The sequence below is a fragment of the Miniopterus natalensis genome, chromosome 4 (genome assembly GCF_054644295.1).
Source record: "Miniopterus natalensis isolate mMinNat1 chromosome 4, mMinNat1.hap1, whole genome shotgun sequence".
Classification (NCBI taxonomy): domain Eukaryota; kingdom Metazoa; phylum Chordata; class Mammalia; order Chiroptera; family Miniopteridae; genus Miniopterus; species Miniopterus natalensis.
The window spans coordinates 27,288,592-27,300,793 of NC_142084.1; the positions used below are offsets into that span (position 1 = coordinate 27,288,592).

Sequence of the window (12,202 nt, forward strand, 5' to 3'; positions counted from 1 at the left end):
TTATCGCCACTGGGCACTTCACTGGACAGAAAACTCAGGCTCTCGCAGTCGTCCAAGAAGCATTGCAGAAGGACAGAAAGAAGCGCCAAGAGGCTGTAGTCAGGATGCGCTCCGTCGCTTGGGCATGTTGGATGCTTGCTTGAGGCAGCTTATATTTTGCTTATTAACTTGTTCTGAGCTGCTTCTCACTTCAGGGTATTCTGGCCAGATTTCCTTCACAGACTCTGTGTGTGTGTGTGTGTGTGTGTGTGTGACAGGGTTTAAATTTCTGCACTGGTGCTGAGCGATGGTGGCCCTATGAGCTGGGATATGTGTTCTGCAGTTGAGCACAGACCCCACTGTCCCCTGCTCCTCTGAGTCCTGTCCCCTAACTGCTCAATGCTGCATGTTCCTGTCATGACCCCTCCAGGCCTTGGAGTTTGTTACCCTACTTTTAGCATAAGAATTTCCACAGTTCCTTGAATGCTAAAGTCCATTTACTCTGAGACAAACCAAAGGGGTAGGTAAGGATGCTTCGAAAATTGATTTGTATATAGAACTAAGATGTAGAAGCCTCAGGAGTTGTTTTTCAGTGAACGCATTTCTCAGCTTCTAGCAGTGGCCAACCCTGACTGAAGGCCAGACTTCCCACAGTTTGTTCCGCATCAGAATACAACTCCCTCCCAGGCCTGTGTGCATTGGTCTCCGCAGACAACAGAGCAGCTGTCACACCTGGGGCTCCCACCTCTAGCTCCAGGATGCTCAGGACTTCTCATAAGTGGCTCAGATTCCTGCCCCAGGGGCTGAAGGGCCTATTTATTCAGTAAACATGGTAAGAAATACAGAGAAATACGCAGTGATCACATGTTCTGGGGGCACCAAAACAGTTCCGGAGTTGTTTGCTAGTGAAAAACACAACAACTTGTAGACATTCAGACATTTAGGCACAAACAATCTTTGTGCCTTTTCTTTACATAACCCTCTTTCACCACCTACTTCTTTATATGGTGACAGACAGGTAGTGAAAGTGGTATTTGAGTGTCAGCCTTTCCTCTGCCCCCATGCCCTCGCCTTCTGGTGGAAGCGTTCAGAGGCTACTGTGGAAACTGAAGTTATAGTAAAAATGTTACCTAGGGGAACCTACCTTCTTTACATTACGTGGCTTGTATTTTCTCAAAAAATTCTGTGTCTCTCAAAGCACATATTTCAAATGTTAATTAGTAAGCTAGGTGAGATTTTTCAACTAGTTGGCTGACGTTTTGCAATTAATTTTTTAAATTTTGAGGTAATTGTAGGTTCACATGCAATTGTGAGGAATAATACAGGGAGATCCCACTCACCTTCTCCCCAGCTGTAACATCTTGCAATACTATGGCATCGTACCACAGCCAGGGTAGGGTGTTGGTATCGACGGGCAAGGTACAGAACTGCCATCACAAGGGTAGCTGAAGTTCCCCCTTTCGTAGCCACACTCATCCCCCCAATCCCACCTCTGGCAGCCGCCAGTCTGGTCTCCATTTCTATAATTCCGTTGGCTGACTTATTTTTAGAAACATTTGTCCAGCAGCTGGCCTCTGGGAAGAAAAGACCATTTAACACTTGCACAGGGCTAATGACTTCTGTAGGTGGAAGCTGGTATTACAGATGCGTACGCTCCGAGTTGCTTTGTGGTGACAGTGCGGGGTCCCAAAGTCTAGGCTACTGAGTGTCAGTGTTGCAGCTCTTCTGGCCAGAAAATGCCCCTGCCAAACGCTGCTGGAATTTTCCTCCCTGAATGACAGGATCTCCATGAAGCTGGCCAAGAAGTGCCCTCCGTGGCGGAGCATTTCTGGCTTCTGCCAGACACTGGATAGTCCGATTCTGTCTGGAGCCCTGGCAGCTGTGGAAAGGGTGAGGGAAGGTGTTTCCTTTACCTGTCAGCCTGCTGTGACTCAGCTGCTGAGCGTTGGGACTGTGAGCTCTTTCCTTTTCTCTCTGTCTTTGAAGTTCTGTTTGCTGTGTTCAGCTCTGCTCTGACCTTGCATTGTCCCTGGAGTGTCTGGAGCGTCACAAGATGCCAAGTAGTCTTTCCCTCTTTCTTGCCATCAGTCTGATTTCATTATCTGATGCTACCATAGATGGAGAAGCCATTGCCATTCTTAAACAGCAGTTGTATTAGAAGGACCAGGAATCAATCGTCTGCTGTCCCAAGTATTTGGCTGTCACGCCTGCTCTGATCTGCCCCTCAGCCAGCCCAAACACGTGAGTTTGAGTACTTTAAGTACGAAATCCAGAAGAGACAGTATTGGAAGAAATTGATTTCTCTAGGTTTTTGTGGATTGGAATCGCTTGTAACAGCTCTGTCTTTGGCATAAATCAGCTGTACGTTTTCAATTTTTTTAAAAAATTGCACAAATTAAATGGTATGGCTTGGAAGTTTAATAATTATGGCAAGAAATTTGACCTTTAAGACATATTATATTACACTTATTTATATTTAAACTATTTTAAACATTTTTGTCATCATCAAAAGTCTTGGTTCCCATAATAAAAACAGTTTCTACTTTAAGGATATGAAAACTGACACAGAGAAAGAGTTAATGGACTCATAAAGCCAGGTCCTGATTAAGAAGTAATGAAGGAATTTATGGATTTTTAAGGTCCTTCCCCTCCTTCCTTCCTTTCTTCTTCTTTTTCTTTCTTTCAGATTATGTCCACTTTTAACCTTCTTTGCAAACTGAGGAGTTGTGAGGATTTTAATGAAATATCTGTGTGTCTAATGTTCTTATCTATAAACTTTAGCTGGTTTTTATGTGAAGAGAATGGACTCTGGGTTTTGGGTTCTTGGATGAGACACAAAGGAAATAATAAAAATTGAAAGTTTAATGAGAAGGACTGGAAGATTGTTAGTCATATTTGTGCTTTGTTCACAAAAGGAAAAAAGAGAGAAATAAGTTTAGATTGCTGATCATTGATAGTCATCTGATTCACTCCAGTACTTCATGTGTATATGGAAATTTAAAGGTTTTCATTTTCAGCAAATGTGTTTCTTTTGTTACCTAGGCTCCTTTGTCAGCTCTCTGCGCATTCAAGTTTTCAGTACCTGGTCCAGCATTAAATTGGATGATTCCTGCTAGAAGAAAAGAAACCCATGAGTTATGCCTTAGAATTTAGTTATCAGTTACTTGGGAATTTCAGTTCCAAGCAGACTACTAACCCAACTCAATTATATTTGTACTTAAAAACATAATTCCATTGGAAAGCTAACACAGTCTATCCCTCAGTTTTAAATGAAAAGGTGGTTCTGAATGAGTAAGAACTTAAAATGTGTGCAGTGTTTTGAGATGAGGACATTGGGAAACATGAGTGTTTTTCATCAGTAGATGGACAAAGTGAACTCTGAATGTGGGATTGCGCTACTGCTTTCCGATTACCTCCGGGTACTAAATTGAGAGTTTCTGTTTGCTTCGGCTTCAAATTACTTAAATGAGAAATTACATTAATGCTGGCCCAAGCAATAAACACCACACCGTTGTCACAGAGACGTTGCAGATGTTGCTTACGGTTGTATTTCTAGCTCCTAAAATAGTTCTTGACACAAGAGACAACCGATGCCGCTTTGTTGAATGAATAAATTATAAACACAGGATAATAGGTTGAGAAATTGCGTAAGGTCTACGTCTTCTTTGCAGTAAGTACCATTTAGTTTATTTCCCTGGAGAATGTAAAACTAAATTTATTTGCCGTAGGTAAGGAATCCACCTTGCTTTGGGAACACATTCTATGCAGCATAAATGACGTATTTTTAAAAGATGCCCCAGCCAAGTTATGTAGGTCACACTTGCTCTCTTCTATATATTCTCACGTCCTTGATCAAGTACAAGATTCCCTAACAAAGAATGTAATTCCTTGAATCTCAAAACAAAGAAATGGAAAAGAAGCAGGTAGAGTAGAAGGCCCACATATCTGATGATTACTGTACACTAAAACTTGTACGTACGGGGAGAAATCTGGTGTCTTCGCATCTTCCTGTAGCCTTGTGCAGTGGCAGTTACTTTCCACTGTGCAGGTGAGGAGGTGAGCTCAGCTAGGAGGGGTGAAGCCCGCTTTGGATCCAGTTCTGCCTGCTTCCAAAATCCACACACTTGGCGCCATGGTATTTTTTTCCTGAGTCTTACAATCTAATTTCTGTGATTGATTTCAGTCCAGCTTCTTGAAAAAGTTGTTTGCATTCACTGTTCCCAAATTCCTACTGTGGTTAAATCCAGTGAATGCTTTTCAGTCATATGTTACCTGATCTCTTTCATACCATTGGACATTCAAGGGGTCTTTGAAGGTCCCACCTGAGATTGACATCACTTGGTTTTTACTTTGTTCTGGTTTTCTACCTTTGCCTGCTTTCTTGGGATTTCATCATATTTATAGACTCTTTGGAAGTGGAGGGGAGTGACATTGTAACTATATCGACTCCTTCCATTTCTAAGCATGCATTGCTTCCCTTTTAAGTCTTTTACAAATGACTTCCAATAAAGTTTTATAACTTTCTCCATAAAAGTACCTTTAGTTATTATCCCCAATGGTATCTTCTTAAAATGTAATTACATGTTCTAACAGTTTGTTGTGGGTTGCAGAAGTTCAATTGATTTTAGTATACAGGGTGGGGCAAAAGTAGGTTCACAGAACTTATTCTTGTATAATTATTTATTATTGTATTATTTTTCTTACAAACAACTGTGAACCTACTTTTGCCCCACCCAGTATTCTTATATGAAGCAACCTTGCTAAATTATTTCTAGTAGTTCATTTGTACTTTATTTTGACTTTAAAAACTTTTTTTTAATACTTGAGATTTTATTCTAGTAGCTGTAATTACAGTGCTTGTTTGTTGAAATGAAAACTGAAAACAAGTGTACAAAACAGTTGACTACTAATTGTGTATTGAAAGCAGTAAGAGGTTCCACAACACCAGATAAGCCAGTTCTGAGATTTTCCCCAAGGTAAATTTTAACAGCTCTAGCTTCTTCAGTGTTTATCAAAATACAAAAGAAAAAAGTAGAGGTGGTTGTTTTTGATGTCAAATCTGAGCCTTGCAGGCTGAGGGAGTGAAAGCACATGTGGACCCAGTGGGGGCTGACCAGCCACCTTTCTGCTCCTGCTGGTGAGACCCAGGCAACCTGGAGTGAGCGAGTGAGGGGGGACCATGCAAGGGGGTCTCCTTTTTTGACCAGAGTGGTCCCATCAGAGCACCTATGCTGACCCACATTGACCCAAGGGAAAGCTGGGGTCCCTCCAAGGGGTCTGTGAGTGGTGGCTGCAGCCCCCAGCCCATCCCCTGGGCAGCGGTGTAAGCACAGGTACAAGCACAAACACTATGGGATGCGATGGCCCAGTGAGAGAGCCAATCGGGCCGTCAGTGACCATGCAGCATGTATTGTGGCTGGTTCGCCCGCTGCATGCTCCACAGGTGGACTGGACTCAAGCCATTACTGCAGAACCTACACTAGGCACATGTCTCCCTTCTCTGTGTTCAAGTGTCTCCTCTTACCTTGTAATTTTAACTATTATAAAAAATGCACTGAGTTTGGGTTAAAAACCAACCACCAAAATGGATCTCAACACAGATCTAAAGCCCAGAGGAGGTGCGTTGAGCTGATCTCACAGCAACTTCCTAGGGGCCCCAGGTGCCTAAAATCCCTTCTAAGTACTAAACAGTGGGTTGATTCTCTTTTTACAATTAAAAAAGCTGAGTAATATTGCATAGGAGTACCAGAAACTGCCTCATTGGAAACATGAACTATTTTCATTAAATAAAAACCTGGTTGTAGACTGCGTCTGCACAGGTACAGCGTGATGAAGCACACTGGGACCGACCACGGAGACAGCTTCTGGCACTCACACCACAGGGGCACATATGCCACATATGCCACATGAGAGGAAGGCAAGGGTGAAGGAGAGTGAGGGGGGAAGAGAAGCGTTCGGCTCGCTTCTGGTTCTGGAGCTGATTGGACAGCCAGTCCAGTCCCTCATAGAGCCTGCCCCCACTGGTGGCACAGGTGGCCTGATCGTACCAGTTCCTGTGGCGCAGAGTGCAGGCCCTGCTTGTCCGTGACCTCGGCTGTGTTCATGGTGTTGGGGAGGTCCTGCTTGTTTGCGAACACGAGCAGAACAGCACCCCTGAGCTCGTCTTCCACCAGCATCCTCATGAGCTCCTCTCGGGCCTCGTTCACATGTTCTCGGTCATTGCTGTCAACCACAAAGATGAGACCTTGTGTGTTCTGGAAGTAGTGGCGCCACAGAGGCCGGATCTTGTCCTGCGCGCATGTCCCACACGGTGAAGCTGATGCTCTTATACTCCATGGTGTCATACTCCATGGTCTCCACATTGAAACCTAAGGTGGGGATGGTGGTCATGACCTCACCCAGCTTCAGTTTGTACAGGATGGTGGTCTTCCCTGCAGCGTCCAGGCCCACCATGAGAACACCCATTTCTTTTTTGCCAAAAAGGCCCTTGAAGAGGTTCACAAAGATATTCCCCATGCTGTAGACCCGAGGGAGAACCACTGGTCAGAGATCTGACTTTTAAAAACTTTTTATTTAAGAATAATTTTAGATGTACAGAAGAATTGCAAAGATTTTGCAGAGTTCCCATCCCCTTCACCCAGCTTTCCCTAAGCTTGGCTTCTTAGATAATGGCACTTTCTTTTGGTACATGGTCAAAACTAAAATAAAACACCCGATACTGGTACATTACTGTTAACTACAGACTTTATTTGGATTTCACCACTTTTTCCACTAATGTCCTTTTTCTATTCCAGGATCCAATCCAGAACATCATGTTGCATTTAGTCTGTTAATTTTTAATGTAGAAAACTGTACCGTCTGCAGAGAATAACAGTTTTGTCCATTAGTTTCCAAATTTGTGTGTTCACGTGCGCAGCTCTCAGTGTGTATGTTCATCCCTTCCCGCGCGGGCATGGGCTGACTGCTCTGTTCCAGGCCCTTACTCCTCTCTTAAATGTTGGTGCTCCCAGGAGTGTCTTTTGCCTTTGAATTTGCATCTTCTACACACTCTTCAGTCATGGTGTATCTCCCTGTTTGGGTTAGGTCAGCCTCTGCACCCAAGGCAGCCAGTGCTATGATCATCAAATCTTCCTTTCTAGCATAGATTTCTTTTTTGAGCTCCAGATTCATGTCTTCTGGAAATCTGTATAATTTCCACAGACTTTCTGTGTCTTACTGGAACACATCTCATTGTCTTCTCTTGCCAGCTTGTCCCTCCTCCTGGATTTCCTGTCTCAGTAATGTCCCAGTTTTAAGACAGAGAGACCTGGACTCATTCTGCACCCCTCCCTCCCTCCCTCCCTCCCTCCCTCCCTCCCTCCCTTTGTTCCCTTCTCTGCATCCCAGCTGTCCCTGCATGCTCTCTTCGTCCCATCCCTTCTCACACATCAAACTTCCACCCTCACACTGTGCTCTCCACACCTGAGTACCTGCCACTCCTGGGATGTGAAGCTTCCTCGCCTCTTCTCCTTTGGAAATTATACACACAAGGGTCCTTTGTTGGTGGTAGGTTTATTCTCTTTTCCTGACAAACTCCTTCGGATTCCTTTGGTCTCCATCAATTGTCACTGCTCCTGGGAAGCCTCCCAGACTGGGTTAAGTGTACCTTCCAGGAGCTTGCAATAGCTTGTATATACTTCTCTCGTGGTACTTAGAGTATTGAGCCTGTCTAGTTATTTGTCGGTGTACCATCCCTCGTCTCCTCGACAATACTGGATGCTCTTCAAGGTCAAAGAGATGCTGTATTTTCCTCTGTGCTTCCTATTGCTAAGCACAGTACCTGGCACATAGCTGTTACCAGTACATGTTTATTGAATGAATGAATAAAGGTATTCACCATACTTGGAAACCCTGACTTGACTGTTTCCAAGGTCCTATTTTTTACCAGGGACAAACCTCTCTAGATGTCAGTTTCCTTATTTATGAGTGAGGAGGGTGCAGTGGATGCTGTCTGAAGTCCTTTTTAGCGCCTACAAACTGGTATTCATTTTAAGATTTATCATCCTTGAGCATATTCAAAAGAAAACAACAAAAATTCTGAAGAAAATTCCAAAAAAGGAGCTCTGTTTTGAGCCATGGCGGTAACATTGAAATAACAATTTGGCTTTTTGGTTATACCATGTCGCATGCCAGGGATCTGAGCACTTGAACATTTGAGTGGTTTCCTTATGGTGACTGGAGTTTCTCTTCCTTTGCTTACATACCTAAATCACTGTGGCGAGACTGTAAATTCTAGTTTGCTGGGGATTTTCAAGTAAAAGTTAGACACCTGTTTCTCAGGGATGTTACAGATGGATTTTAAGATGTAATTGTGTAATGTTGGGATTAATTGACCATTAAGATCTTGCCTATTGGTGAGATTGGTCAATTTTGTGGTTTTATAGCTTTTGTTTTTATGTTGCAACAGAAAAAAGAAGTTGAAGTGTAAACTTGGATAATACACTATTTTTTTTATTTTCATCTGTTACTGGATTTACTATCAACATTAGAAAGCTACCAGAAGTCTTTGCTTATGAAAATTGTTGACTTTTGTGTGTCCATAAACTAAATACAGTGGGTGGTCTCCAGCTCATTGAAATCACGGGGGTGAAATCTTGTCTGAGGTCCAATTTAGAAAGATCTTTTAGTGTGGCCCTTTTAAAAAATTAAAAAAAAACTTTAAAAACATAAAATACACAGATGCAGAAACCCCTTAAAACAGATTTGTACTTTAATGAATTATTAAAGGTGAACATTCTTGTAACCATAACTCAGGTCAGAAAACAGAACCTTTGCCTGACACCCCAAAGCCTCTCTCTGTCCCTGTCCCAATACCAGTCCCTCCCTCCCCAATAAAAGTGTACAGATTTTTATTTTAATCACTCCTTTGAATGTCTTAAGTTTCATCACATTGCTAGGTATCCTTAAATACTTTAGTTTTGCTGTTTAAAATGTGTGAGTTTTAAGCCTTTTGTAGACTCAGGTCCTCCTTCCATCCTTCTGCCTTGTGATTGATTGGCGAGGAAATTGGAAACCTGGACCTGTAGAGTTGCTCAGGCCGGATTTTGCTGATGGCTCTGGCTGCCCAGGACCTGCCTGTGTATAACATGTGTGGCTATTTCATGCCGCAGTCCTGCAGTGATATTCTACCTGGAATACCATTTCCCCATGTCTCCTTACCCTGGACCTTGTCCATGAGATTTATCTGCTACTTGACCTTCAGAATTTAGTCAGACTTCATCCTTCCTGGAGAGTTTCCACCTGGTCATGGATGTGTCCTTTTCTGTAGTCTCATAGTGAAACCGGACACAGTGGATCTGGGCTTCCTGTTGCTACTTCAGCCAATTAAGCAGACAAGGTTGAGTCATGATATGAGCGTTTATTCCAATAATGCTGGCAAATGGGAGAGTAGCAGGATTTGTCCACATAAAATCTGCTGTCACCGCCTCCCCCCCAATAAACTAGTTCCTTATATTGGGTAGAAGATTACATGGGGAAGTGGGCAGAAAGGAGTAAGAATGGGAATAACGGTTTACAGGTTCAGGAATTGTGGGCTGTGGGGTAGAGGTGGGGTGGTGTTGCAAAACAATGGGGTGCCTCCAGGACTCCTTTGTTTCGGGAACAAGGTCGTTAATCTTTCCATGCTGATAGGCAGTTAAGGAGAATAGATCACATTCCGAGTGTCCCCGGGTGCAGAACTCCCAGGCCGGTTAGGAAGTGCTTTTTCTAATTAGAACAATCATAGTTAACAGAACATGACCAGTATTTCTTATAACTACAGCTTACAATCATGGTCAACAGGGCATGATTAATATTTCTGCCCCCAACAGTAGCACCTGGATAAAACTCTAGCATGACACTGAAGGCATTGCTGCAATTGTTTCTTTACCCTTGCCAACATAAGAAACATTCAAACCTGTAAAGAATTTTTGTGAGTTTATTTGAGCCAAACTGTTGACAATTGCCAGGAAGCAAAATCTGAACACAATGAGATAGTGCTCCAAAGGATGGTGTCTTCGCACCTTATTTTATACATTGCAATAAAAAAAGAAGACATAAGTGGGTTACAGGAAATTCATTAGTGATAGATTAGGGAGGTGGGAGAAAACAAAGTGGGAAACCTGGGATTGGATAAAAAGTAAAATGATATATCTTTTACATAGCTAATAGTCAACAATTAACATGGTAAAAATAACAATGAGAGGATTTGTAGTCTCTATTCTGATGCATTGGTTGTACCCTGAGGGGTCTGGAAAAAGGGAAGTTACCCTGACATTCCAAAGGTGTGTTATCCTAGATGCACAAGACAATAGGCTCTGTTAAGGTAAAGATTGACTTTTGTCAGGGAAGATTCTAGCCTAGGACATGACTACCCACCATAAACTGCTTTTAGTTAAAAAGTTTAAATTTCAGACCGTTTGTGGTTACTTTAGGTCTCTGAGTTGGTAAGGCTGCCATGAGCTTGTCAGGGTAGCTTGTGACCCATTTTTGTCCATGCCCATTGCCCCATCCCAGCTGCTTTCATCCACCTGAGCTTCACTAGAGACTCCTGTGTGCCCGGCATGTGCAAACCAGATACAGAGGTGGACAGCTCAGCTCCTTGCCCTCAAGAAGCTCACGGGCAGGGAGGGCCAGACAAGGAAGGTATAAAACATCTGAGCGGAGGAAGCAGGCCACAGGAGAGTGTGGAGGAGGGGTTCCCATCCTAAACTGAGGGGTGGGAGCAGGAGGGACCTGTTGTAGGCAGCAGGAACAGCACCAGGTGTCTGACTGGTGGGGCCAGACCAGACCTGGGTTCTGCAACCTGGGTACTGGAGTGCTGGCTAAGGAGAGAATTCAGAGCCAAGACTCAAACTCGATAGAGATTTACTGGGCAAGCAAGAGAAAGTACACTTGAAGAGGAAGGGTTAATTGCTTTCTTCTTCAAACTGACCTATCAGGGTCTGTCCTGTCATCCCTGTATGGAAGTTAGAAGGGGCTCCCCTCTCCATTCTCCTCTAAGGGCGGGGTGGGGGGTGGGGGGTGTTCTACCACTTGGCTTAACCACCTGACCAGAGGTTCTCTGGTGGAGAAGGTGTGTTAGGGGCGAGGTTCTGATTAACTTAACAATACCTTATTTCCAATACTTGCTCTACCAGTTTTTTCCATTGCTAGGTGTCTGGGAGGTTCTGCCCTGGTGACCTTCTGTAACTGGCCCCTTGTCCTTGCTCTGCTCACATCTGGCTAACTGCCTGCCACAGGACCGACCACAGAAGGCTTTCCAGAGAAGGTGGTAACCTTGGCGCCTAGGTCAGCTTGAGCCTCAGGGTGGGTCTCATTATACTGCCTATTTTATAGGCATTTATTAAGCCCTTTTTAGGTGGTAGGGTTCATGTTATTAACATGGAGGAAATCTTTTATTTTCTTTTTGGAGAGCTATCTATGGCAGATGCTTTTTAAGTGTATAACACAAAACCTGGTTCAAAATATTAAAGGAAGGGCTAGTTTTTACATAAGGTGAAAAGGAAGGCTGCAACATTTAAGAATGAAAATATAAATGATTACTTACACTGTTTCCAGAAGCTTGGCTGAGAACCAGCTTCCCTGGTTGGCAGAGAAGGGAGTGCGTCCTAAAGGTTCAGAAAAGTTGGGGATTATGTCATCCTCCATTTTTCAGAACATAGTCTTGCTAGCTCGTCTGTTCATGATATTGTTTCATTTCCTGAAACGTGGAAAATTTTACAGTGTACTCTTTATGTGGAAATGGAATATATTTTCTTTCATTCCCTATCTCGAGGTACTTAATATTTAAAATTACTCCTTTAAGAACTCCTTTAAGAAGACCCCCCCCCCCCCCCCCGTCAAAAATAAATCCCATGTATCTTTGGTTTATGCCTTTGCTGTGTTGTCAGATCCAAAGGCTTTGCTTAGTGAGAGTCTTCCAAATCTCAAGTAGGGTTATTTTATTGTATCTTTCCTCCCCATGAAGCCGTCCAACACGGAACAGCGACAACTGAGGGCTGACTTGAATGTAACTGGATTTAGTTTCACTGGACTGCACTGCGCAGTGCCCTTCAGTACCCGCTGAGATTTCACGCTGTGCTGACCCACGAAGTCTCTTAAGGACTCTCTGAAACATTCATGTAGTTTGTGTTCCTGTTATGGATGGAATGTTTGTCACCCCCAAATTCATATGTTGAAATTCTAGCCCCCAATGTGATGGTGT

The 12,202-nt window shown here is 43.4% G+C and overlaps 1 protein-coding gene and 1 pseudogene across 1 annotated transcript in view; one reads left to right on the forward strand and one right to left on the reverse strand.

The window, feature by feature from the left end:
• FGF2 (fibroblast growth factor 2) overlaps nucleotides 1–12,202 on the forward strand; it is a 50,046-nt gene that overhangs the window by 20,867 nt on the left and 16,977 nt on the right. The gene's annotated exons all lie outside the window — the stretch shown is intronic.
• On the reverse strand, nucleotides 5,762–6,495 carry LOC107529732 (ADP-ribosylation factor 1 pseudogene; annotated as a pseudogene).